The 27783-nt window shown below is 55.3% G+C and overlaps 1 protein-coding gene across 2 annotated transcripts in view; it reads left to right on the top strand.

Annotated features, from left to right (window-relative positions):
- Positions 1-27783, top strand: part of SEMA6B (semaphorin 6B) — an 83442-nt gene that overhangs the window by 7678 nt on the left and 47981 nt on the right. The window contains exon 1 of one of the 2 annotated variants that reach the window (XM_043502614.1): positions 26484-26490. The exons of the other annotated variant lie outside the window; for it this stretch is intronic. The gene's annotated coding sequence lies outside the window, so the exon portion shown is untranslated. Of the gene's footprint in view, positions 1-26483; positions 26491-27783 lie in introns of those variants that run through there. 2 annotated transcript variants of the gene reach the window in all.

Raw genomic sequence — 27783 nt, 5'->3', positions numbered from 1 at the left:
CGCCTTGCTTTCTCCCGCCCTCTGTGTTATCTCTGTTTAGATTGTAAGCTCTTCAGGGCAGGGGCTGGCTCTCACTCTGGGCACATGCAGCACCTAGCACAGAGGGGCCCTTCAATTATACGTGCTGCTAATAATTGCAACTCTCTGGAGTCTGGCAAGGCAAAAGTAACTCTTCTCCCGGGAGTCTCAGTTTAGTCACACTGCGTCTCCTGCCTCTTCCATAGCATACGGCATGCATTCATCAACATAAACACTAGTAAAGAAATGCAGGAATCAAAAAGACTACAGACGCACCGCATTGCTGAGCGAGGATATTTAACTCATTCATTTCCTGCCTGGAAAGGCCACCTCCCTGCTCGCCCTGCCCCACTGCGTGTGTGCGTTCTGCCACAGGGACTGATCCCAGCCCTGCCTGGGAATCTTTCCATTGACGTAATTATAGTATGTAGTGTCAAGATGGCCCAGCTGAGATCCGGGCCCCAGTGTGCTAGGCTCTGTACACACACAGCAAGAGCCAGTCCCTGCCCCAAAGTGCACACAGTATGAGTGGGGGTAACTGAGGCAAGGGGAAATGACTTGGCCATGATCACCCAGCAGCTCCATGGCAGAGCCAGGGATAGAATCCAGGCCTCTAGAGGGTTAGTTCTGTGCTCATTCCACTAGCCCATGCTGGTTCTGGTAATGACTTCAGTGGGCTTTGGATCAAGCCCTAACTTTACAGATGCTGCGTGTGCTGGCAGTACAGCAAATTATTAATACAATTTTGATTCTCTTAGTAAAGGGAGGGGGAGAAAGAAGTGTGTCTGAAGTAGAGTGAACTCCCAGCAGGGCTGGATTGAGCTAACAGGATTTCACTGCCTATTTAATTATAATTTTGTAAAATTAAAAAAGCAAAATGAACCCCCCTTTGTCTCCTTCTGCATGTCTCTGCCTGGCAGAGCCTTCGCCCACTGAAGGGAGGTGGATGCTAATGAGGACACCCCCCCCCATTTCTTGGAGAGCTGGTGGCAGCGGTGGGAGCTGGCAAGGGTTCCCAGTGGAGCGCGGCACCCAGGCCGCATGTCCCAGAAGCCCAAGGAGGCTGGGCAGGCTCCTTATGGGGGGGGCAGGAACTTGGTCGCCGTGATGGATCAGGCGTCTCTTAAGCAGTAGGTACAGGTTGCAGCCAGGGTAGGGGTGCGATGCAGCCCCAGCGGTAGAGATGCCCACCGTACTGTCCCTCCTCCAGCTGCTCCATCTCCCCGGCACGTCTCAGCCACTCTCAGCTTTCAGAATGTTTTGTTGGGCTGTGAGTGCAAAGTGTTTCCCGACTGCCTCCTTCCCCCTCACAGGCTCCACAGACCCGGGTCTGGCGTTTCTCTCCCCAGGGGTGGAGCTAGCGTCCCCACGGTGCTGCCGCCAGACTAGTTTAGCCGCTTCTTTGGCAGAACAGCCCAAGAGCAGCTTCAGCTCTGTCCCGCTGGCTGCCTGCAGCCCGAGCAGCTCCTCGAGCCCCGCACGGCTCAGGCCTGGCTCTCAGAGGGCAGACTTGTGCCCGGGTGGCCCGGGTCAGGAGGGCATGGGACCCTTTGTGGCTGGGTCACGCTCGCTCTGCAGCCTTGAGCCCTGGGCATAGACAGAGGCAGCCGAGCTGGCATTTTGATGCGCCGTGGCTAATCCACGCACCGACATGGATAATCTCAAACCCGATGGCCCCACCGATGACCTCAGCCAGGCCGCAGCATGGATGTTTCCTTGAGTTGTGTCCCAGGCAGGTGCCCAGGATGGGTGACACCAGGCACAGCTGTGCGATCAGGGGGGCAATGCGGGGTTCCTAGCCAGCTGGGGGGATTGCTTGTCCTGGCAAGCCAGGTGCATGGCAATCCGTGAGCTGCTGTTCCGTGGCCCGGCTCCTGAGGAGCTCGGATCTTGTCGGGCTTTGGTGTCTATTTCCCTCCTTCTACCTCCCTTGTTCCTTTGTCCTTCACTAGGTTTAAAACTCCTCTGGAAAATAGTTTTCACCTTTGGGGCCGGGATGTGGAAACTCATTTTGGTTGATGGGACTGAGGATGGGGCTGTATCCAGGCCTCCCTCAGTTCCCAGGTGTCTGGGAAGAAGGGGATTTACCCAGCACTGCCCAGACGCGCTAGCCTGACAGGAAACTAGAGGTGGTTTCCAAAGAATTCAGATAGGTCCTCGAAACATTGCTCCCTCTCTGCCTCTATTCAGCAGCATTTGCATCTGGGGGTTGGATAGCGGGGGCCCCCATCTCTAGGGGACTTAGACTGGAATTTTACAAGGGCATAAAGGAGTTAAGTGCCCAAATCCCACTGATTTTCCAAAGGGAATTGGGCACCTAACGCTCGCCTTAGTACGATAAGCAGTGGCCAAACTTGACCTGGCTCAGCTGCCTGCATTTGAATGAGCTCGGCCTCTTTAGTCTGGAAACAGGGATTGAGTGGGACACGATGAGGTGTCATCAGAGCGTGTTACAAAGGCGGGCGGGTCTCGTTAACTCCATGTGACAGATGGGAAAACTGAGGCACGGAGTGGCGAAGCCGCATGGCCCAGGAGCAGAGCTGGGGATGTAACCTGGGTCTCTTGACACCCGCTCTCCCGCCCTGACCAGAAGAAAATGCTGAAAATGAGGACGGGGGGTGGGGGGGTAGGGAAGGGAAATTGTTTTGGAAAGTTCCATTAAAATCTCTGTGTCGGGTCTCCGCTTGCCACGAGCATTTCCCATCCCCCGCAGCCCCTGGTGCTCTCCCTCCGAGGATGGGGTGACATGTCCTCGGCTTATGGGCAGCAGGGGAATCCCACACTGGGGTTGGAGTGAGGGATCCAAATGCGAGAGAGACCTTTGCATTTGGGCAGGGAGCACCCTGCACTCGGCGGCGCCCCCTGCTGGCTCCTCTTCAGCATTGCCTAGCTCTCCAGGATGGTCTCCCAGGGTAGGGTGAGGATGAGGTGGACCCTATCAGAGGTGAGGGAGGCAGGACGTGCCCTTCAGGGGAGGGGGATTGGCGATGTCGCCCCAGCGGCCTGGCTGCGGTGGAGGAAGCAGCAAATCCCGCTCCGGTGTCAAGCGGTGGGAACATAACTCTTTTTTTATTATCAGCTCCATTCATCATCTCTCTGCCGAGGGACATTGAGATAAAGTGCCAGTAAATTAGAAAGTGTTAAGAAGGCGATTTGGGAGGCTGTGAGCCTGGGGTGATTAGAAATCCTTCTTCTCGCTGGCCCGGGAACAAGGATGTGGCAGGCCAGCCCATGGCCACCAAGCCACGAAAACACCGTCCCCCCCAAGGAATAGCCACTAGGTCCCCGTGCCCAGCTCCCATGCCACGGCGCTGCCCATGCCTTTGGTAGCTGCTCACAGGCCTGGCACCCTTTGTTCTTGTAGCCAGGAGGGCGTCCGCCCAGCATTGATCATAGGATGGAAGGGACCTCGAGAGCTCATCTAGTCCAGTCCCCTGCACTCAAGGCAGGACTAAGTATTCTCTAGACCATCCCTGAGAGGTGCTTGATGTCCCATGCTGGTTGCCTTAGGGCGGAGGATGGCATCGTGAGGCAGGATGGGGAATGGGATCCTCTCCAGTTCAGGGAGTAGGCATGACCTAAAAAAAGACTACATTTCCCATGATACACCATAAAGCCCACACACGTGCATGTACCTACACCCCTGGCCTTGAGCCGCTGGCCTGGCAGAGGCCGGTTTCAATCCGTTCCCGGCCGGTAGTTCTCAGGAGTGGCTACTGTTGGGTACCCAGTGCGCTTGCTGGCTGGAGCGACCCGTGGGACAGGAGGCTAGAGGTTCTTGGGGGATGTGTGTCAGCGACACACCAAAGCCACCTTGGCACTCACATGCCCCATTGCAATCGGGCCAAGGAGCGAGCGGGCAAACTCGCCTCTCTCTGCCGGGGCGGTCCCTGCGGGCCACGGTTGAGGCTCACTGATGGAGATGCCGGTTGGTTGTGAATGGGTTTGTCCCTCTTCCTGGTAGATTGGAGTGGGAGGCTGGGAGCTCGGGTCAGTGATGGTGGAGCCCTGCTCGCTCTCCCTTTCCATCTCCCTACCAGGGCAGGATTCCTTCCTCCAGGACGTTCTCCGGCGCTCCAATGGAGCCTGCGCCTCTCTGGTACGGGAGCTCAAAGCACAAGGCCGAGCCTAGGGCTGCTGACGCCAGGCCCCCAGCTGGCTCTGCAGCCAATCCTGGAAAGAGCCGCCCCGACCCGTGAATTTGGTCCAAGTGGTTTTGTCAGATCTGGGTGCCACACGCTTTGCTCCACGGGCCAAATTCAGAGCGGAGTCTTGGCAGGTGTAACTGACTCCCTGAGACCCCCTTCCATGGGCACCCTGCCTTAAGTCCGCTCTGCGCTCAGCCCAGGGAGTCTGTTTGTTGCAAACACCTTTGCCCCAGGGGCCCAGCTCTTTTGATTGTTTTTTGGTCTGGGGCCAGATCCTCAGGGGTGCAAATCAGCCCAGCTCCACCCGGAGGCAAGGGAGATTTATACCCGGCGGGGCTAGGGCCGAAGAGGCAGCAGGTTAATCAGTGTGGTTCAGCAGGGGTGCGCTCCAAACCGGGCAGGCCAGCTGGCCCCCATCCTGCCGCATGGGATGCAGGGCTGTGTAATATCCATCGTGTCATCTTTAAGAGAAATGGTTGGACTTGGAAGGATGAGGTCAGTGCTGTGAATAGACACGTAACCGCCCAGGGCCCTGCCGGTCCCAGCCTGCCAGGGGAGCAGCCTCCGTAGGCCCCATCAGCACTGAACGACCCAGCCCTCCAGGCAACAGTCACCCTGGGCGTCTTCCCCTGTCAGCATCGTCCTCAGGCTCCCCAGATCCCACCCCCATCCCAGAGCACACCCCCTAAATCAACCCCATCCATCCACTCCCTCAAACCACCACCCACCTGCATGTACGTAAATGTCAAAGCCCCCAACCCTGTCCACTCCCCCATGTCAAACCAGCCCCCCATCTGCCCTCTCACCCCTGCATCACTGACTGCTCTCCACCCAGTCAAACCAGCCCCCTCCATCTGTCCATCCACTTCTCAGTCCCCCAGCACCACTACCAGCTGTCCCTAGACAATCCTCAGCATTGCCATTCCCGAGTGTGTCAGATCCTCAAAGGCCTGCCTAGTCCGGGGGGTGTGTTCTCATCTCCAGGTGCTGGGAGCTGCACATTAATCCCTGTGCTTGGAGATGAGGAGCTATCCCAGAATGCTCTGCTCCCCCGGTTCTCTCCTACACCTCACTTCTCGTTTGCTATAATGGGCTCATTTTTCTGCCCCGTTTGTCCACCCATCCGCCCCCAGAGAAAGAGACGCCCTCAAACTGCACACGTATGCATCCCCCCCCACACACACACACAGACACAGCCGTGCTCCTGCTGGCACACCCGGTACAACACCACAAACACATGGATACTACACACAGTGACGCCACAGCACGCACCACTTACCTTACTCCCGCAAACAATACAGAACCCCAACACACCCAGAGACACGCTCGCATACACCACACACCCACGCTGCGCACACCGCCACACACGTGTCTCACACAGCGGCCGAGGGAATACAGCCAAAATTGGCCCTGACCAGTCATCTGACTTTTGTAACAAGCTCCCTCTTCCCAGCCCCTGCCCCCAAAGCCCTGCGTTCGCTTTCTAGCAGTGCGCAGGCGCCGGTGTGGAGCGAGCGCCTGTTATTAGCAGGCAGGTCATCATTAGTGGGTCACGAGAGGTTTGCACCTGTGTCCCAATTCAAGGCGCTTTGCTCATCCCATCGGGGGCAGAAAGGCAATGCCTTGCAACCTGCGTGTCGGGTCAGATTGGCAAAGTCACAGCCCCGGAATGAGTGTGGGATGAATTTTGACTGACAAATAAATTCAGGCCCACGGTGATCGGTCTGCAGGCAGAGCCGGAGGTGAAACTCCTTGAATAAAGCCTTGATTCTGAGTGACCCACCTCTCCCACACGCATCCATGTGCAATCCACACAGCTCCTCTCTATAGCACACACAGACACTCCACACCCTTGTAAATCACAGACGTACATGCTACCCGGGCTCAAAGCCCCATGGCTAAGCACGCCCATGGACACCGATACATGCAGGACACAGATACATATCCTTGCAAGTCACACAAATACACACTATACACGCAATGATGTGCATGCAACACACACATATTTGCATGCACAACCTCCCAGCAGGCCACACCCCCATAAAGGCTCCCAGGTATATGCATCCACACATAGATAAAACAAATCATGTACACACCCCCTGCGGATTGCGCACGTTCACACTGCAGACCCACAAAGACTTCTGGGGACATGCGTACACACAGATAATGAAGCATGCGCGTGCACACACACAGATCTCATCTCTGCGCTTTCCCAGTCCCTTTGAAATCCTCCTCAAAGGCGCGCTCGCTTTGAACTGTTCCTCCCCTCCCGCAAGCCTGAATCAATAATATTTTTTTTGCCCTCGTTTCTTGGGCCTGGATCAACGCACTTGGCCAGCCCTGCACATCCGCTTTGCAACCCCGCCCTCTGCAAAGCCAGGCCAAGGTGGGGCGGCGCGGGGAGACCCCCGCCGAGGAGATAAGGAAGAGCATATTGTGGGGCAAGTGGCGAGAGAGGCAAGGCTTTGAATTTTTTTTTTTTTAACCTGGTAGCTTAGCATCTGTGATCTCTCTCTGCCTCTGAAGTGTTCTCGGGGAATGGTCCATGCAGCTGAAAACGGTGGGAAATCAGTGTGAAAACGAAGGATGGGGTTTGTGTGTGTGGGGGGGGAGGTGTGAATCTATAACTGATTTGCAACCCCCCAGCCTGCCCCCAACTGGGTTCCTTTGAGGTCTCGCCAGCCCTGCTGTCCCTAACCCGTGTACTCAGAAGAGTGGGGAGCTCACAGATGTCCCACCAGTGCCCCCGCACTGTACCCCACTTACAACTGGACCCCAAGTAAAAGCAGAAAAGGCAGCTGGGGCAGAGGGAGAACATTCCAGCAGGCCTCTCTCACTTGGCACACAATAGCACTTGGTTCCCGGGGCACTAAAGGATTAATTCCCAGGGCCCCTGGTGAACACTCCCCCCCCCACCTTTCACCCTCCCTAACTCCCCTACACCCCCTCCCAAATTCATGCTCAGCCCTCTCCACCCAGGGCCTCAATGCCCATCCCCACCCTAGTGCTGCTTCAAAGCCAGCAAGACGAGAATGATAGAGAGTTCAAAGGGCTAATTAAAACAGGAATTGCCCCTCACAAAAATTATGATGGGGTGAGGGCAGCAGAGAGGAGTGGTTAGAACCAGAGGGTGGAAGCCAGGACTCCTCGGTTCGATTATCAAACTCTGCCACTGACTCAGTGTGTGGCCTTGGGCAAGTCTCCTCTCCACTGGGTGCATCTGCTTCCCCTTCTGCAGCAATGCCTGAGCAGGGCTGTGGTTTCTGTTCACAGGATGCTGTATGGATGTGAAGGGATTAGCAGTTAGAGGGCTGAGCAAATTCTAGTGGATCATTTCTGGGAAAGGATTTCATAGATTGCACGGTGATCGTCTTGTCTGACCTCTTATCATTTAGCCAGTTTTTAATCCATTTAATGTGTGCCCTGTTAATTTTCTATCACTCTATCAAAATGTTATGAGGTACCAGATCAAATGCCTGAGAGAAATCTAAATATGTTACTGCAACACTATTATCTTTCAGAGTAGCAGCCGTGTTAGTCTGTATTCGCAAAAAGAAAAGGAGGACTTGTGGCACCTTAGAGACTAACAAATTTGAGCATAAGCTTTCGTGAGCTGTGAGCTGTAGCTCATGAAAGCTTATGCTCAAATAAATTTGTTAGTCTCTAAAGTGCCACAAGTACTCCTTTTCTTTTTACTATTATCTTTATTAACCAAACTAGTAATGTCATCCAAAAAAGATAACAAATTAGTTTGACAGGATCTATTTTCCGTAAACCCATGTTGATTTGCATTATCACATTACCCTCCTTTAATTTGTTATTAATCAAGTCCCGTATTAGCCACTCCATTATCTTGCCTGGTATCAATGCCAGGCTGAAAGGTTTATAATTACCCCGGTCATCCCTTTTACCCTTTTTAAAAACTGGCCCAACATTAGCTTTCTTCCAGTCTTCTGGAACTTCCCAAGTGCTCCAAGACTTATTGAAAATCAACATGAATGGTCCATTGACCTCCTCGGCCAGCTCTTTTATAACTCTCGGATGCAAGTTGTTTGGACCTGCTGATTTAAAAATATCTGAGTTTAGTAGCTTCTGTTTAACATCCCCTAGAGATACTAGTGGAATGGAAGTGTGTTATCCTCACCACATGATGAGACTGTATCGTGTTTTTTCTCCAAATACAGAACAGCAATATTTATCAAACTCCTCCACCTTTTTTGCCTTATTATTAATAATTCTACCATTTCCATCTTAATTTAGCCTTTCAGAGAGTGTGATTTCCCTGAGTCTTATAGTTATGCATGTATTGGACTGAGATGTCTCTTCCACACCGTGGCTTGATATTCAGATTTGAGATATTGGGATTGGTCAAACAAGGGATTGAGTGATGGGATTGGTTGGATGAGTCACACGGTATTAGTTTTGTTCTCTGATTGGAGGAGTAATCAAGTGCTTCTGGGAAAACTCCAGCATGTGACTCAGTGGCACGAATATTCGTGCAAAGCCGTACAGACAGGGGCTGCAGCGAATTTGCTGCGCAACGTGACCCTTGCCTGGCACTGGTGCGCCTCTCTGCAAAGCACCTTGGGAAATGTGCTCTCCGAGGGCAAAGCTTTGCACACTGGCTTAGTGAGTGTGACCATGTCTCCCTCTAGTGGCTGGTCCAGCCATTACAATAGCCCCCTATTTACTCCCCGCTGGTTGAGTTGTGCCTTTATCTTAGGGGTCAAGGCTGGTGGCTTTTGGTGTGGAATGTCCCAAGTTTGGTCCCTGATCTCTGTGTGATGGTGGCCATCTCTGTTGCACGGCGTTCCTAATGGGAGGTCATTAATGAAAGCCACAGTTGGGGTCTGTACGAGCAGTTGGGGAATGACTGCCGTCGGTGACAGCTCAAGGCTCCTTCCAGACTGGATTCCCAGCTCCTGGCAGAGAACAAGGAACTATTTCTAGGCCTGCAAGGAAACAATTCATTTTCCAGCACAGGAGCAAAGCCGTAGGCGGGAGGCAGCTTCATGCAGTTGGATTCCTAGAACAATATCCCTTTGTTCCCATGTGGCGTTAGCAGCCAGCAACCTGGCCTGTCCCGGAGCTGTCAGGGCCATCTGAGCACGTCCGCCTTCTCGCATCCGGATGGAAATACCTAGTCGCCTGGGGCGGCAGGTTCAAGGCCCAGCAGGGTCAATGTCATCCCCTGGGTCAATGCATTGCATTAGAGGCAGTTCCCTGCATAGGTGATTTTCATAGAAGACTTCAAAAGCCAAGCAGGAGATTTTACAGAGCGCAGTCTGGTTCCTCGCTCCAATTTTATTTTGTTCCTGTGAAAATCTCCTTGTCCAAGCTTGTACTCTGTGCAGACCTGAGGAGGCCCTGGCACGGTTAGGGGGATTGTCCCCAGTTCTTCTGTCCCTTCCTCTCACTGTTATATGCTGTCTTCCACCCTAGAGGTGGCTGCATTGCAGTGATGGGTGACGTGATTTCTGGGTGTCCTCGAACATCCACAGCTGCTTTGAGATCTTCACCATCTGTCACGCAGCCGGGATTAGACCACTTGAGCTCAAGAAGAGTCTCCATATAAGGTGTGTGACACACAGTGGAACAGTTCAGATTGCACCCAGCAGAGGGCAGTGTGCTAGATCCTACTGGAGGGTGGTACAGTAGCCAGCGCATTACATTACTGTGGACAGAATTCTGCAAGCACTTCAGGATCCTTAAGATAATATTTATTAACACCAGCTGCTCTCCTGTCTAGCGGGCACGGCACGGGACTTGCCATGGGTAAGGAGCAAGACTCTGGGGTCCATTGCCTCAGGAGATCATTTGCAGGTTCCCCATTCCCACCTTGGCTCTCGAGATTCCTTCGTCTCAGTGTCGTTCACAGCTATTACAAAGCCGGGCGTCGCGTGCCTCACTGGCTGATGTCCCCGTCTGGGGCTTTGATTTCCCTGCAGCCCCTGTCGTGAGCTCCCCCAGTCAGTAATGGAACGGGATCTGACAGCTCACGGGGCAGACGCCAAGTTCAAAGCCTTTGAAGTGGCGGCTGCGAAGTATAGATCTAGATCTGTGGTGTGCCCCGGAACAGAGAGCTCGGAGTGTTGGCTCCTGGGGGAGGCTGGCCTGGCCTGGCGGGGCTGCAGTGTGGGAAGGACTAGCGGTGCCTGACGTCGCGGAGAACTCCTCGTTAATAATACACCCCAGCTAATCGGAATAACAACCACCATCTCCCGACCTAGTTAACAAGCCTGTCTTACATTGGCACGTACCTTTTCATCAGATAATATCAGTGTTTTGCAAGCGATGCATGCACGGATGACGCTGCTGGAATGCAACCATCTCGGGTGTGGGGCAGGAACTGCCAGGCCGCCCACAGGGGACAGTGCTTTGCGCAAGCTTGCTGCTCTTGCCATGGGGTCTTTGTTGTCTCGGTAGCTCAGAGAGGAGCTGGGCTGATGAAGTCTATGGTCGCCTGCCAACCTGGCATTAAGCTGTTGCTTTTCCTGGTCCCACTTGCTTCCTGGTCACCCTAACCCACTAGAGATGGGGCTGAGCTGGGGCAGCCTGGATCCAAACTGCAGCAGCACTTGGTAGCCAAGCGCTCGGCTGATTGTGCCATGGTGCCAGGTATGTTCCAGTCTCTTGATGCCAGTTTGGGACAAAACTGGGGAGGGGGATGGGATGGGGGAAGCCCTGGTAGGGCAATTCCAGTTGCTTGGCTTGGTTGGTGAGTTGCTTGGTTATCTGTGTTGTTTCAGGCAGGGCTGGTTTCCAATGAGTTTAGAGCGTTGGCCTTGGGGCTGGGGTTGCTGCTGTGTGCCGAATGCTGCCTGCTTCACGCTAGGGACAGGTTTGCACACGCGCGTGCGTACACACACACTGTGCTACCCTGTTATTTTCGACATGCTGACTCGAAGCGAGCTAGCACGGGTATGTCCCCTTGAGCTAGTATTTCCGCCTCCTGCTGGCAGTGCAGGCCTGCCTTTGTCTCTCTGGGCCTTGCTTCCCCACCTGTATAATGGGTAGAATAGCCCTGTCCAGCTCCTAAAGGGGAATCCAGTGAGGCACCCAGAGGTGCAGCGATGGGGCCATAGATGGACAGTGCCCTGCCGGTCCAGCATAAAGCCATTTTGTCTCCCTCCTTAACCCCGTGTGCCCTGATCCAGCCGCCTCACTCGTCCCGCCAGGCAGGGGCTGCACCAGGGGCTTTGTTGCTGTTTAATATTCTTGCAGCTGCTCGGTCGAGGTGATGGATCAGGCGACTTGGCGCTCAGGGCCTGGCGCAGGTGACGGGAGGTCCTCTAGAGCTCCTCCAGCAAAGCCGACAGCAGCTTTGTCCTCGCTCCCCTCCTCGATTTTTTTCCCCCCCCATTTGGGTCTCCATCCTTTCACCCAGCCCCGGGCTGTCTTCAAGAGCTCTGGTGGATCCTTCATCTGACTTCACTACAAATAAGTTTTTTTTGGAAGTGTCGAATGAAAGGGGACATTTTCCTACCCAGAGCCCAGCAGCCAGGCAGGACCTGGTGCAGAGGAGACTAAAGAAGAAATAAAAACATCAGCAAAATAAATGGTAGGTTTCAGAGTAGCAGCCGTGTTAGTCTGTTATTAAATAAATAAATGTTCTTAGGGCTTCAAATAGTGAAAAGGATGAAGAGCAGCATATTGTCTCTGGTTCTCTCTCCCGGCCTGCTTTCCCCCCCACCTTTCTCATCCTTGGATTGGTTTCTTAAAGTTTCTGGTTGCTTGTTCATTCTTGTAGAGTTTCCTGTTAGCTCTGTATTTGCGTAGGCTGGTTTGTTATTGTAGGGTTGCCACTGAGCGCTTGGGGACGTGGGCACAGTTTTGTTATCGTAGGGTCGGTCATCAGCACTGGGGCTGTCAGGCTGGTTTGTTATTCCTGAGTGCTGGGGCTGGGTCGGCTGGTTTGTTATTGTAGGGTTCCCTAGGAGCTGGGTTATAGAGTGGAATTGTTTAGGAGCACTGCGTTGCTTGTTATCTTAGTGCTGCGCTCCACTGTGGGGTCTCTTGTGTCTCTGTTGTAGGGTTTCTCAGGGGATGACAGGACAATAAATTGGAGGCGAGTTCTCATATGGACCCACCTTTCCCCCATCTGTGGCTTTCCCAACCGCTCGCTCCCACTTGTCTAATGGAAAATGCAGGATCCAGAAGGAACCGGGGTGGAAATTAAGCAAAGGAAAGGCGGGTGCTGCAGGAATTTGAATGGAATTTCTTTCCATGCAGGGATATTTATTAACACATAGGCCAGACTGGCCCAAGGTGGCGTGACACGGAAATGCTTCCACAGCGGAGCCAGAAGAGTACTTAAAGGAGAGAAATTTTGGGGATGCAGCCCAGCCCTGGGTTCTCTCCCCGGCCTCAGAGAAGGAGGCGCCTTCTCTGGTCAGAGCAAGGGAGCTGGGAATCAGGACTCCTGGTTCTAGTTCCGTCCCTAGCGGAGGAGCATAGTCTAGTGGTCAGAGCAGGGAGGCTGGGAATCAGGACTCCTGGGTCCTCTTCCCAGCCTCAGCAGAGGAGCGTAGCGTAGTGGTTAAAGCGGAACGGCTAGGGAGTCCGGACTCCTGGGTTCCGCTCCCAAGCGGGAGTATGGCCTGGGGATTTGAAGCGGGGGAGATGCTGGATGGCAGGACTCCTGGAGCAGCTCCCCACTGGGGAGGGGAGCCCTACCCCGTGACCCGGGCCCTTTCCAAATGCACTCCCCTTCTCCACAGCAGCTGCCTTGTTCTCCTCCCTTCCTTGGGGACCTGTTAATTCATTGTTCAGTGGCCAGCTCCTCTCTTCAGAGCCCAGCACTCTGCTCCCTGTGCCAGCTCTGGCCTTTGCAAGCCCCTTCCATCTCTTCTCCCACCGTATGGGACGGGGGGAATAAGACCCGGACCGAACCTCGGTTGATCCTCAGAATCGACCCGCCCAGGAAGGAGTGGGGAGGGGAAGGGCCAGGTGCCAGGACTGCTGGCTGTGTTACAGACACTCCCCAGGAAGTGAGTCAGAACCATCCTCCTCATTTCAGGGAAAGGGAAACTGAGGCACTGAGGGGTGGAGTGATGTCACCAGGGAGTGGGCGGCTGAGCTGTGAGTGACACCGGGAGTTCTAGCTGGGCAGATGTAGGTGACTGTGCAACGCAGGTGTGCAATGCTCTCACAGCATCTTGGGAGTGTCCTGTCCCCCATGTCTGGGGGCGATGACTCTGCAGGGTGCATGGTGGCAGGGAATCTAGGCCGCTGCTAGAGGGGGAAATCTAAGGCAGGGAGAAGTGAAGCAACCTGCTCATGCCTGTAGAGAGAGAGCTAGAAATAGAATCCAGGAGTCCTGGCTCCCAGTCCCCTGCTCTAACCAGTAGGCCTAGCGTATAATCCCTGGGAGAAGTAGACTGCTGAGCCCATCATTACAGGTGTCTCTGTCGTTCATGTGAAAGGAAGCCAGGCTGCGTTTATAAGCCATCCGCTCCCCCCATGTGCCCACCCCTCACCTCCCCGAGCCAGCCGCATGGGCCCCCTTCCCCCCACTCAGCCCTGTTAATTGTACGCTCGGTTTAAATGACACTTTAATTTCCTTGAAATCATTTGCTGAGCGCTGCAAGGATTTTTTGTTCCCCCTAATTGCAACTCACCGTGGTTGGATTTCCCCTCCCTCCCCCCCCCCCGCAAACCTGCCCAATTTCCCAACAGTGAAAGACGGTAATTAAAATTAATTAGCCACGGAGCCGGCTGCATCCAGCGAGCTGCTAGGCGGGGAGATCGAGCGGCTTCCTGAATTATTTACGGGCCCTGCCACGGAGCCTATTGAGGACCTGTTGCTGTCTAGGCTAGAACTGCAGCCTCGGTCTCATGAATTATAGACCGCCGAGCGTGGCAGCACCGGGGCTGGTGGGCGACTGGGGGAGGGCGGGGTGCCCGGGGCGATGGGGGAGCAGTTGTGCCCATGGGGAGGGGGAGCGGTATGTCCTGGACTGGGGGCAGAGAGAGAGTGGCGTCCCCTGGAGGGGAGGGTTCTTGCAGTGGGGAAAGGAGGAGAGGTATCCTGGGGGGAGCAGCGTGCACGGGGCAGGAGGTTTGCAGCCCAGCAACGTGCAGAGGAGACACTCGGGGCGTCATCGGTGTGACGAGCAGCCCGTCCTCTGGGCGAGGGGCAGCACCTGGGATGTGCATCCTTCTGTTGGGCCGATAGCGAGGACCGGGTGCAGTGGGGAGTCCCCCTTGACATCCCCCTTCCTCCTCAGGACCGGCTGTGGGCCAGGATCCCCGGCAGCATGGGCTGGTGGGCAGGGGACTCCACTTCCCACAGTGCTTTGCTCTGTGGGAGGGCCACCATGCGGGCAGCGCCTTGGCGTCGGGGAACCAAACCCCACCCCCAGTAAAGGCCCCATAAAGACCCACCTGGGAACGTGCTTCTCGTACGGCCACTTTGGGTTTATCTTCGGTGCAAGTTCAAGATGCCTCCTCCATGCAAATTGATCCTTAATATGCAGATTGATGTGTATTTAATATGCAAATTGGGCGTGCGGCTCTGGCAGGCTGCCATGGCCTCCCTCTGTGCCGCACAGACTGGGCAGCCCCTGGCATGGAGAGCGAACCTACTGCTGGACCAGCCTGCGGCTTAGTAACCAGGGGCCCTAGCCTGGGGCAGGCCCTGGCTCCTGCTGCTCTGAGGACCCAACGGGGCTAATCCAGCCCTGGGGGAATAACCCTGGGCCACAGGGGTCTCTGGGTAGCAGATTGGCACATCAGGGGGCCCTTCTCTGTTCGTGTCCCCTGCACCCTGGTTGCAAAGTTACTGCAGCGTGCGGAGCTGTTACAGTCTAGTGCTCTAGTATTACAGTAGTGGGGGTAAAATGGTGTGGGGGAGGGGGGCTCTGTTGGAAAGGGTTGGGGCACCTTGCCCCCCTATTGCAGAGAGCATCCGGGAGCCATTTCAAACCCACTGGGCTCCTATTGAGTAATGCTAGCAACCCCTGACCTGAATCCCAAGTGTCCCCAAGGGCGATGAGTGAGAGGTGCCAACTGGGGAGCTGGGACTGGGACCCTGGCTTTGCTTGAGTTTGGAGAGGGTGGGGGTGTCCACCTACCACTGTAATGTAGCCACCTCTGGGGCAGCGCCTGGCAGAGGAGGGCACAGGGACACTTCACAACTGCCAAGGGCAGAAAGTGAAGAAGATGGCTATATCCAATAGACACCATGGCAAAGGGTGCCTAGAAGGGAATCACCTGAGCTGGACAGGACACCTGGGTTCTCCCCTTCCCCCCATCCCAGCTTCGTTCTTGGTGGAGGAAGGCAGGCTGCGGGATGTGATTAATGTTTTATACCAGGCCTGACAAGTGTAAGGGCGGGGGGACTGCAGAGGGGTGTCCTATAAACAGCAGCGGTAAGTGGATCCTGTAATCGGATGCGTGGGTCCCTGGCTCCTGGGGCTGTCTGGCCCAGGAGCCAGGTCATTCGATCCAGCCGGGAAGTGTCAGAGGAGAACTGGCTACATGCTATGTTTGCAGGCCCTCTGCCCGAGCCAGCCCCCTTTTGGACACAGCCCATGGTGTTAATGAGGTGCCTGGGCCATGGGCCGCCACGGGTGGGAGGCGGGAGCCCGGCAGGGTGGCTCCGGGGAGCCATGCTTCCCAGCCCCCGGCCCGAGTAGGGCGACACTGCTCTCTGAGTCACGGAGCAGCTAATCCAGTCTTCCCCCCCTTCTCCCCACTGTCTCCCTGCTTTTGCGGGGACGCTCCTCTGAACCACTGAGCAGCGTCACTTCAGGCCTGATCCCAGAGCCCACCGTGACCCCTTCAGTTTGGGGAAGGGGCATCCCCAGCCTGCCTGGCATTGGGGTGCTCTGCGTCTATTAGAGCCCCGGCCATCCTGGGGTTCATAGCCCTCTGTTGGGGGGGAGAAAGCAGTAAGGCTTGGTTGGAGGGGAGGTCGTACGGCTCACCCTGCCAGCTGGTTGGGGTGACATTCCCACCCTCCCAGCATGAGAGCAGCTGCTTCCTGGCCCTGCCATCTGACCCGTCCCTTGACGGCAGGGCCGAGTCCGGGCGAAACGGAAACCTCTGAGCCTGACCCTCCCTCCCTTTGCTGCCGGGGCCTTGAACCGGGCACCTAGTTCCCGTGACAGCAGCAGCTGGGCCCCAGGATCCCCTCAGGATTGTTAGCACCTTGTGGGGGGCTGGCAGGATCGCTGTAGTGGGGGAGGCCCCATGGCCAGCTCCCTTGTCTAAGTGGGGGGGCTGGTTGCCCCCTTCCCACTGGAAAGCCCCCATGATAGAGACTCCATGAGGCTTCCTTCATAGAGAATCCCCCAGGTTCTTCCCTGGGGAGATTTACCCCCTTGAGGGATATTGGGGGCTATTGGACCCAAATCCCGGCACCATCCCTAAACAAACCCTGATATATTGCAGGGTGGTTATAGTAACATACCACGCATTGCTCATGTGTAGTCCCCTTCACCCAAGGATCTCAAAGCACCGCATGGCCGTTATTAAATTAAGCCTCAGTCCGTCATTAGCCCTGTTATGCAAATTGGGAGACCAGGAGGCTAACGGGACTTGCCCAAGGTCACAGAATGAAACAGTGGCACAGCCAGGACTAGAACCCAGGTGTCCTGTCTCTCCCCCTCATTCGACCACCCGGCCACTTTCGCAACCCAGAAACGACTTAGCGGGCTACGCACTCCCTGAGCTTTGCCTGGCACAGTTGTGGTGACGTTCCTGCATCTTTACATGTGCAATAAATAGTATCGGAGGCTTGCGCTGCATAGGGCCTGTCACTCTGGATGATCTCTGTGTGATTTACGGATGGTAGTGTGTAGAAATCCCTTCACCGCTGTGGAAATGCAGCCACTGCTGGGGTGAAATGCAGCACTGTTTAACAGAGCACAGCAATGCTGCAGAAGTGACATTATTGTCAGACACCTAGCTGGCTGTGTGCATACCCACTCCCACTCTCTCGTGCGCGCTTTTTCTGTACAGTGTCTCTTTCAGTTCCTGTAAGTGTGTACTTTCAGCTACTCGTTATGCGAACATTTATTTTTGGTGCTTAGAAGGGACTCATTTGCATACATAATTGCTGCCTCTCTGTCGCGATTTGTGCTGATTCCTTTAGCAGGTAACTCATGCCAATAAAAAGAACGAGGAGGACTTGTGGCACCTTGGAGACTAACAAATTTATTTGAGCCTAAGCTTTCGTGAGCTACAGCTCACTTCATCGGATGCCAATAAGCAAGTTACACTAACCCTCAAATACAATCCGTATGAAAAGAGAAGTCATTTAGATATTATGTCAGAGCCCCCGGATATGGTTTTGAATAGTGTGTCTGCCGTCGGATGGCTCCTTACTAACCAGTGTATCTTTGGTGGATGGCTTTGAAGTCTGTTCTTGGTGCGGCTGGAAGATTTCACATGATTACAGAGCACGTTGGGTTTTAAGGAACGAGATGCTCTTCAGGCTCGGGTGTATGCGCCTGCGTGTGTTCTCTCTCCTTTCCCCCCCCCCCCCCATAGTTTTTCTATTTTGAGGCGGAGTGGATAAAAATGTCATCTCCCTAGAACGGATAGAAAATTAGCCAAGGCTTAGTCATCGTCATGCCCGGCTTCTAATCGCGGCTGTAGATCAGGAGGGAAATAGACACATCGGCCGGTTCGCCGCCGAGTAGCAGCGGTAAGTTACTGCTGGTCGCATCACGCCTATGGCTAAAAAAGGTTACGGGTGATGAGCCAAGCTTTTAAAAGCCACTCTCGGCTGCAAATTGGCCTGCAGGTCATATCGCCGTCTAAATCTCCGGCTCAGCAGTGGAGCTGCTCCCATCTCCCTCCGGATCGTTTACCCTCCTGGGCTGTGGTCCCGTTTCTCCTGAGCCAGTCCCTTGGGGGCATCTTAGCTTCTAAAAGGAGGTTGGCAGCGCACGCGTCTATAATAATGTCGAGGGCTTTCTCACTGCTGCCTGCGTTCCCTCGGCTGCCGTGCAAGCTGCCGCCACGTGGAGACGGAAAACCGGGCAGCAGCCGTTGTGGGCGCGCAGGGTTTTTACAAGCGGCTGGCAATGCCGGGGGGGATAGCAGCTGTTTGAAATGGGTGGCAGGCAGGCTGCTCTCTGCGAGGGCACTTCAACCTGGGGTGGGTGCAGAAGGGAAGATTTTACTGATGCAAGGGTGATGGGGGGGGGCTTTAGAAGAGGGAGCATCCAACGATCAGAACAGAACTCCGGAGTCCTGACTCTTACCACTAGACCCCACTCCCTATCCAGAGCTAGGAATAGAACCCAGGAGTCCTGACTCCCAAGCTCCCCTCCCCCACTCTAACCACTAGGCATCATCCCCTATCCAGAGCCAGGAATAGAACCCAGGAGTCCTGACTCCCAAGCCCCCCTTGCTGTAACCACTAGGCCCTACTCTCCACCCAGAACTGAGAATAGACACCAGGAGTCCTGATTCAAAGCTCTCTGGTCTGTCCACTAGCCCAGGGATCTGGGGTCACTCCCATAACGTTATATTTGTTTTTAATCAGGGAGCTCAAGTCAAGTGTGTGAAGGGGTGGATGTAATTTTCTTCCTGCTCCCTACTGTCACCTGCCCGCAGGGACCGTCCCTGTCTGCAGGCCCCATTAGAGGGGGGTGGCTTTCTCAATCCCCCATTGTTAGACCCTCCCAGGCCAGGGGCCTCTGGGGGATAGGGTCCGCGGTAACCCTATTCCTCAATGGAAGGCAAATTCCTCCGACATCACCGCGGGAATAAAAATCAAACCCGTTTCTGTGCAATGCCAACAGCTGCCATTAGCGCCGGGTCCGGTTACGTGGTGACATCAGCGCTACCTTGCCACCTGCTGTGGTGCGAGGGGCCCGGGCGCATCTCCTGGCTCCCTTTCCAGCGGGAACTGACTGACAGCTGATCAGCTGGGGCGTCCCCCAGGGGTCTTCCCCCCCCCCCCCAGGCAGCCCACGCCTGCCTCTCTGGGCATGCAAACGGCTTGGCCTTTTGTGAATAAGAGCCGCCTTCTCTGGGCGCTTGGGAGGGGAATCAGAAGGGGGGGCCATACTAGGAGGCAGGAGGGCACCTCACCTGACTCCTTCGCCCCCTCCTGCTCTAACCAATAGACAATGCCACCCCTTGCCCCTGACATGGGAATGGGAGCCAGGAGTTCTGATACCCATCCCCCTTGCTCTAACCATTCAGTGAAATCCAGGACAGTGCCACCTCTGTCGCTAACCCACTAGACCACACTCCCCTCCTACCTCCAAAGAATAGAACCCAGGAGTCCTGACTCCAGCTCTCACTCCCCTCTCAAGGCTGGCGTTGCAGGGAAGAGTAATAACTTTCCCGATAAAGCCAGCCCACAAGGCGCTCGTGAGCAGCCCGCGGAGCTCAGGTGGGGAGAGCGGTGCGCAGCCTTGTTGATTTAAGGAGTCGTGAATCAAATCTCCTGGCTAGCGCTCACTTAGCCCTGATATTAAATCTAAACACATTCCCTGGTCTAGACAGGATCAGCAGCAAGTGGCAGGGCCTTTGGAAGGTGCCAGGGTTGGGCTGATCGCCTGGCCCAGCCGGGAGACACAGGAACCCCATGACCTAGCTTCTGAGAAGGGCTGAGGACACCTGTCTAGAGCTAGAAGAAACCTGTGTCTGGGGTGGCGTTTGAGTGCCCCTGTGTCTAGAGAGGAAAGGAGGGTTCTTGTTCAAAGAGCAGAGAGAAAGCAGCGTGATCGTCAGGTTCTGGGCTGGGCACTGCCCCTGCCCCTTGCCCAGTGTCCAGCTAGCCATGATCTGGGCTGGGCACTGCCCCTGTGCCTTGCCCAGAGGTGACAGTAGCCTTAGCTGGCACGTGACATTTCAGCACGCTCTTGAGAAATGATGACTCGGGGCTGAGAAGGCCAGATCGGCCCAGTGACATCGCTCTGCAAAATCCACCCCCCTGAGCGACATAGTTAAGCTAATTCGAGTCCCCGGATAGGCAGCACTGGGTCGACAGAAGAATTCTTCCATCCACCTGGCTCCCGCCTCTTGGGGAGGTGGATTAACTACAGCGAGGGGAGACCCCCTCCCGTTGGGGTGGGTAGAGTCTACACTGAGCCCAACCGGCCGGTTGACAGGGGTAAAGGAGGGGCTAGCTGCTAAAGGAGCTGGCGCATTTGACTCGGGCGACAAAGAAATTTCTGTGTGTGAATCAGCCTCTTAATGAAAGCACCTGCCCCCTGGACACGGTGCCCGGGTGGGGGCGCGGCCCCCTTGCATCATATGCTGGCCTGGGTACCTCCTAAACCCTCAGCTGATAGCTCCTTTCCCCCGGCGATCTCCAAGCGCTTTACAAAGGCAGGAGAGATCATTATCCCCTATACGACAAACGGAGAAATTGAGACACAGGGAGAGGAAAAATGACTTGACCAAGGGCAATCACCAAGTTAGTGCCAGAGCTAGGAGCAGGCCCAGCTTCTGGAACCCCAGTCTGTATCCTGTCTGCCGGGCCCAGCTGCTGCAGCACCCTCTGACGCATGCACAGAGCCAGCCGCGCTGATGACATGGCGCTGAACTGGAAGGGGGGTAATTTCTTAGGTATCGATTTTCAATAAGTTTTGACAGAGATGGAACATCGCCCAGCCAGGGAGAGGGACTCTGGCTGCCTAATGGCTTAAGGGTGAAGGAGGGACATGGGCAGCTCCCTGTGTGAAAGGCGACAGTTAAAAATAAATGAGTCTGGGATGGGTGGGGGGGGAGGGAATCCTCTGATAAATGGCAATAAATAGACCCAATTTTGGAAGTTCAATTTACTCTGTTTTTATTTCTTCTTCCTAGCAATGGGTGTTACAGGAGGTTTGGAAGCAGGGCCAGATCCTCAGATGATGCAAATTAGCACAGTGCTTGCACTGATTTACACCACCGGAGGATCTGGCCCAGAAAGTTTGCAGTAGTGCCTGGGGTCCTAATCCTAAACCCAGATCCATTGTGCTAGGCATTGTATAAATAAGAAAGAATTCTTCCTTCTCTGGTAGCAGTTTCTGTGTGAGGATCTGGTCTCAAAGCACTTTACAGACAGGGATGGATGAAGGCTTCCGGCTCTACCCTGTGTCAAGGAACGGTTGCCATCCCCATTTCACAGATGGGGAAACTGAGGCACGAAGTAGGGTAATGACTTGGTCAAGGTTGCGTGTTGGGTCGGACCATCTCTGTGCAGCAAAAGCTATACACAGACTAGCCCACCTGACCTAGCTTGAATCCAGCTAGTGCGGGTAACAATAGCAGTGAGGACAGAGCCGTGCTGGCCTGGTAGAACCAGCCTGGCCCAGGCCCTGGGTATGTAGTTGGGAGAATTAGCCCTGCACACGGCTGCTGTGCCACTGTTAAGCAGTTTTCAGAGTAGCAGCCGTGTTAGTCTGTATTCGCAAAAAGAAAAGCAGGACTTGTGGCACCTTAGAGACTAACAAATTTATTTGAGCATAAGCTTTCGTGAGCTACAGCTCACTTCATCGGAGGCATTCGGTGGAAAATACAGTGGGGAGATTTATATACACACACAGAGAACGTGAAACAATGGGTTTATCATACACACTGTAAGGAGAGTGATCACTTAACATGAGCTATTACCAGCAGGAAGGGGGGGGGGTAGGAAAACCTTTTGTGGTGATAATCAAGGTGGGCCATTTCTAGCAGTTAACAAGAACGTCTGAGGAACAGTTGCCGTACTCCATCCCAGAGGTGGCTGCATTCCACTGATGGAGGTGAAGTGATTCCTTCACGTACACTGTTTGTAAGGCATTTTGGGGTCCTGGGGGGTGAAAAGTGCATTGCCAAGGAGATGTTTGCCCTGGAATCGCTGTAGGGCTGGTAGTATGTGGATCCTGTTGGGATCAAAAGCCAAACAACAGAGGCCAGGGCTGGCGGGAGTTCCTGGGGACCCAGCCCCAAGCTGGGATCCCGCCTTGCGAGGGGGTTTGCTAAGAAAGGCATGCAGGCGGCACCGGGGGCTCCTGTCATTTACCCTTTTAAACCGGGTGTGCTGGGCAGATGTGGCCTATGGGGCGGTGTGATGGGTCCCTCTGCTCTGGGGCCAGCCCCATGACCCTTCTCCCAGGGCTCAGTCACTCACCCGCTGTCGCCCACCCCTGTCCCTCCCCACTTCCTCCTCTTCCCAGGTCTCCCTGCTAGGGCCCGTAGAGGGGTGTGCGCGGGGGGGGGGAAACACGTGCAGTAATGAGGCTGTCAGCTCTCTCTGCCCGTGGCCAGCTAACGGGGAGAAGAGGCACGGCTCCCGATCGGAATTCAATGGGAACTCAATAAGGAGCGGGCGAGCCAAGCAGCCCCCGTTAAACACCCTGCAGTTAATTAGTGTCACTGGTAAACACCGTGTCAGCTAATTGATACTTGGCGCCGGCCTAGCTAACCTCAGCAAAGCTGGCTTCCCAGCTGCAGGACTGGGGCAATCATGGCATTGAGCAGGGCTGATGGGGGGGGGGTGTCTCTGTGCCCTCCCCCCCGAGATTGCCCCCCTGCTGGCGTGTGTGCCACAGCGACCTTGGCAGGGTGGAATCGGAGCTGCTGAAATGTGGGTGCCGATGTCCCCCCAGTGGTGGAGATCTTACTGAGATGGGAGGTGTGAAACGTTTGACCCAAATGGCTACTGCTCTGGGGGACTTTGGTTGTTGGGCGCCAGACCGGAGACACCTGAAAGGGGCCAGGTGCGGCCCCGCCAACGTCACCCCCAGCTTTGGGGGCCAACTCCTTGGGAACGTCACACCCCAGATCTCTTGCTGGGCAGCCAGAAAATGGCAGGAGCCAAAGGGAGCAGCCGTCAAGCTTAACAGGGCCAGTTTCTGGAGCGCCTGCTTATGTGGCCCATCTCCCTCAAAAGTACCCCAAGCGCACTGCTGTACACACATGCACAGAGAGAGACACACACACAGCTTGAGAGAGAGAGAGACGCGCGCACACACACACACACACACGGCCACACACACAGCTAGAGAGAGAGAGACACACACACACACAGCTAGAGAGAGACACGCACACTTGCAAACGCACAAAGCTACCGACACGCATACACAGCCTTGCATGCAGTTATCGAGACATCCATGCGCACACACAGCTAAAGACACACACACACACACAGAGCTGTATATGTGTGCGCACACACGACACATAGTTATACACACACAGAGCTATGGACACACATACACACCCCAATTTTCAAAGCCACCTAGGGAATTAGCCCGGGAAGTTCCATTATTTCTAGCCAGCTTTGCAAATCGCCTTGGTAACGGCTCCTTCGTGGTGTCGATTCACTGGCTCAGTCCAGCACCGGCTCTACCTAAACAGCCAGAGGGCAGGAGGGGGAAACTGAGGCATGCAGCAAGGAAGTGTTTTGACCAAGGTCCCCCCCAGTCGGTGGCAGAGCTGAGGCTAGAACCCAGGTCTCCACCTGGTGCCCTGTCCACTAGACCACACTGCCCTACAGCACATACTGTCTTTGCACTGCATCAACAAGTGGGCACTCATGGGGATGGGTGTGGTAGAAGACCTAGATGGACAAAGGCTGGGCCTGCCCTGGAGGGACAGCTAATGTGATGGGAGTTGAGACTCCAGGCTAGATCCTCCCCACGGGATCGCCATGGGAGTCAGTGGGGCTGTATCTGACACCTGGTGCTCTTTCCAATGCAGGCTTTCCCCCATATACATTGCCCCTCCAGGGAACACCAACCCTGGCAGAGCCCTCTGTTGTTCCTTCCTAGAGAGGCTTGTGGTGGCTGCGGAGACTGCGTGGTCTAGCGGTGAGAGCATTGCTCCCTGCTCTGTCACTGACTCGCTGGCTGACCTCGGATAAGTCATTTCCCCATGCTGTGCCTCAGTTTACCTATCTGCACCATGGGTTTAATGATACTCGCCTGCCTTTCGTGGGGGATCGTGACACTTCTCGGGCCAGTCCCGCAGGGTGCTGTGCACCCCTCATTCCTGTTATCCTTGTGGGATCTAGGCCCTTCACTAGTGGCTGCCTGCCAGGTGCTTTGAGATCCTCAGATGGAGGGGGCTAGAGGAGGTCGGAGCACATCCATTCCCTGCCTGCCTCCCTAGCGCTTGGGGTGACCTGCAGAACGCACCCCCGAGGAGCGGGGAGAGCTCCTTGCGTTGGCTTGCCATCCCCGACACGCAGCTGCCATGAACAAACCCCACCCCTGGCCCATCTGCCCCCAGTTGTCTTTGGGACCCAGCCGAGCCAGGAATAGGTCCTCTCCAAATGGGTTTGGCCATTTACAGGCTCTTTTTTCTCCGCTCTTCTCCTTTTCTCTCTCTCTTTCTCTTCTTCCTTCCCCTCCCCTCTGGCCCCTTTTCACATTCTCTCCTTTCTTTGCCTAGACAATCTGAGGCATTAACGTCTCGCACACGGCTCACATTACCCCTCTCCGTCCCATTCTCCTGCATTAAAGTGGGGCCCTTATTCCCAGCCCAGCCATTGCAGGAGCTTCACAGGACACCCCCTGGGGGGCCGTGGGGGCTTTTCCAGGCCCAGACGGCGTTATAGCCCCTCCCGCCAGGCTCTGGGCTGTTGTTCTGGTTGAAATTTGCGGTGGCTCCCAGAGACGGACATGAGACCACACGTCCTCACTGAACTCCCCACGGTTCCCTCCCCAGAGCACTGCTAGGGGACGCTAGATGAGACGGCGGTTTAAGGCAGTGTTACATTAGCAGGGCTTGTGCTCCCCGGTGGGTTGCAGGTTCCTGTCCCAGCTGAGCCCTGGGTTCTTCTGAGCTAAGTATGTTGAGTTCTGGGCAGTTTGCATGGAGGCCTTTGCAGCCAGGTCTGGTCTGGTCTGACATTGTAGGATTCCTCGGGAGGGTAAAGCTGCCTGTACCACTGGTAAGATCTTTGCCTTGCTACCTGAGCTATTGTTACAGGTTTGCTCAGCAGGGCAGGGCACCCCATGCTGGCCTGTTATGGGTAGGGTTGCTCTGCACCCTGATTGATGATACAGGCTTATGTTCGTTTGTTAGGGTAGGGTTGTTCCTCAGGGCTAGTCCCTGCAGGCTGCTGTGAATATGGTGGGGTCGCCCTTTGATTTGCAGCATTTTGCTGGTGGAGACAAGCAATGGTTTGGAGTTGTGCTTGCTGGAAGAGAGAAGCAAAAATAAAACTGCACAGACTTCCCAGACGGATCAAAAGAAATAGTATTAGGGCTGGTACTGAATCTCCTCGACATCGCTGTTCCCTGTTTAATAAAGGGCTGGGAGAAAATCCCAGGGGTTTGTTGGGCTGGCAGCTCCGACGGCGGGAGTAGGAGCGATCTAATTAAGCAGAGCCCGTGGAGCATTGTGCACATGCAGGGTTGTTGGAGGGGGACATGATTTACCCAGACTGGAGGCAGCTACCGACACAGACGGACACAAAAGGCTCATTTGCAAGGTCACCGGATCGCTGCGGTGCAAGAGGGTGGGAAGCACGTGAGTGGATAAAGATCAGGCTTGAACATGGAGGAGGAGAAGGTGATGGGATGGGGGTTGGCCAGCCATTGGAAGCTGTGTTAGGAAGGAGGGAGGTGACGGGTGGTGGGCTTTAAAACCCGGCTGGGTAATTTTTATGACTGTTAATAACATTTTGTTGCTGTGTGAGCCAAGGCAATGAGAAGGGGAATCAAACCGCATGCTTCAGAGCTCAGGCAGGCCGCTGTGGGGGAATGGTCAGGAAGGAATCTGCTCTCCCGTCTGCCCCCAGCCCCCCCGCAGCATTGCCAGCGGGCTATATGGGGAGGAGGGAAGAGCCTATCTCCCTCTGAAGCATCAGCAGGGGAAAGTGCTGAAGGTGGGATGCTGAACCCATGGGCTGAGCCAGTGTGGAGGCTTCTATGTTCCCAAAGGCAGCGTTGCCTAGTGCTTTAAGAGAAGAGGCAAAGGAAGGAAATGAACAGGAAGAGGTAAACTGTGATGACGGGGAACCCTGGGTTTTCGGTAGAGATCTGGTATATCGAGGGGGCATATGATCGCCCCCGTATCCTTCCATCTGTGAAGATGGGCTGCCCGGGAGCTTGATCTTATGCCGGGGGGATCTCGGCCATCCCGGCTGAAAACACTGGGAGAAGGCCTTGGGGAGCTATCCTGAAGGAGACCGGGGAAGGACTTATGAGTTAAATGTAGGCTCTTAGCAGCCTGTTGTGGTTGTGTTTTCTATGTAACCATTTGTTCCCACTGTTGTGACTTTCCCTCCTTGGAATCTCTGGTCGTTGAGAAGAAACGGACTCTTGTTTTCACTCGAAATAGATCTGCGGGCTGGGTGTGAAGCGGAGTGGTGATCCTGGGTCCGCTGGCATGTCCTGTTCTTTGGGAGCGGTGGATGTGAGGTCTCGGGGAGCGGCCGGTGGAGCGGGACAGGACGCTCGGAGGGCTCGGGGCTTGGGGTGCGACTGGACAGAGAGAGGCAGGCCTGGGGGGCTGTGCGGGTGTCGCCTGAGGCTGGTGGAGTCAGGGGGCACAGCGAGCGAGGTGCCTCTTGACCCTGTGTACTCCCAGGGAGCCTCCCAGGATGAAGGGGGGCAGCTGGTTCAGCGCCAGCTACCAAGTGTGCAGCCTCCCGCTTGGCCAGTGTGTTCCAGTGCACGACCCGCACTCCATACACGTTGGTGAGCTCTTCCGGCCTGTCGCCCGTCCCGTCCCCCCATTCTCGCGTGTTTGGCTGGCGCCGTGCGTTGCGCATGCACACTCGTGCCGATCCTGGGTGCACCCAGGCGCTCTTGTGCATTTGGGCAGTGCTCTGTGAGGTGCCCCCTGTGCACACATGTCCGCCTAGCTGGTGCCTTCTGCGTCCCTTCGCGGGTGTGTCCTGCACACACTCCTGTGTTTTGCAAGCGTGGTGTGACGCACACGTTCCTGCACACACGCGGCACGGCCCTTTCCGTGTGCAAACCTCCTCCCCCCCCCGGCACCTTGCCAGGCTGCCTTAAGCCAGACAGGAAATGAAGAGTAGCAGAAGAATGGGACCAGAGATGGAAGGAAGGATGGGGGGAGAAGTGGTGCTGGGAAGGAAGGAGCGTGGAGGGGGGAGATGAGAGAGGAGGAGATTTAAGTGCACACTAATTCCAAGCAGGAGCTCTCGTTTCGGTAACAAGGAATCTCAGGCAGCTAGTAAAAAGCTGCAGGTAAATGAAAAGACGGCTGCAATTTCTCCTGGGGGGCCCATTGAGAGGGGCCAATAATTCAGCACAGGTGGCAAAAGCCGGGAATGGCCACCCTGGGGGGAGACACTGAGCCCTTAATTATTGCAATTAAGTTGATAATGGCTTTTTTTAAAAACAGCCCAGGCAAAGAACTAGTTTCCGGGTAGGGGTCCTTGGGGAGAAGGTGGCTCTCCAGCTTGGACATGGCGGAGCTGCAGGAAACCAGCCCGGAGCTCCAATTTTTTCCCACCTGTAGCCACTCCCAGGGTCCGGCTGGGAGTCAGGAGGGACCCGCTGAGCAGGGGGCAGCCAGAGAAGCCACCCGGCAGCTAAGCAGTCAGGAGAGAGGGACAGACAGGGACCCCGCAGAGCTTAACAAGCCAGCGACATGGTCACGGAGGTGGGGCTTGGGTGGTGCATGGCCCTAACCCCACCCTGCCTTGGTCATCTAACAGTGAAGGGTCGCCTTGTGGTTATAGCCCTGGGCTAGGAGTCAG

This window comes from Dermochelys coriacea, chromosome 25, assembly GCF_009764565.3.
Source record: "Dermochelys coriacea isolate rDerCor1 chromosome 25, rDerCor1.pri.v4, whole genome shotgun sequence".
NCBI classification, from domain to species: domain Eukaryota; kingdom Metazoa; phylum Chordata; order Testudines; family Dermochelyidae; genus Dermochelys; species Dermochelys coriacea.
This window is presented reverse-complemented; position numbering and strand designations above follow the sequence as displayed.